A 486-nucleotide genomic window follows, 5' to 3' on the forward strand; every position below is an offset into this window, starting at 1 on the left:
TGACTTTATAGTAAGCTTAATTGCACAGATGTTCTTTAATAGTTTTCTTAAACCTATATATATGTAGGTTCTGAACATCTGGGATTTTGTTGTACAGGCGCACAGACAAACACCCGAATGAATTTCGTATCTTATGTAACCTACTCATCGGCACAACAAGCTTGTGTTTGTTATCTATCTGAGTTACGTTTTCACGCTAACTCAGTGAACCGATATTGACAAATTTTGCTATGGAAATAGTTTGAACCCTGGGTAAGGAAAAATTGGTTGCTAAGCCCGGGACAGAAAGCTAGTTTCACAAAAGTTTTAATATAAAGTGACACGAAAATAGAACGAAATAATTGACATGCTTCCTCCTTACATCCTATTCCCTAGTGTTGAGGGTCCTGATTTTTACGGAGCATTTTTGTTCGGATTATGTTCCTCCATTCTATCCTGTCCTCTGCACAGTGGATAGCGACATTGATGCTGGAGTCCAATGTCGTC

Source organism: Bombyx mandarina, chromosome 03 (assembly GCF_030267445.1).
Source record: "Bombyx mandarina strain Sakado chromosome 03, ASM3026744v2".
Lineage (NCBI taxonomy): Eukaryota > Metazoa > Arthropoda > Insecta > Lepidoptera > Bombycidae > Bombyx > Bombyx mandarina.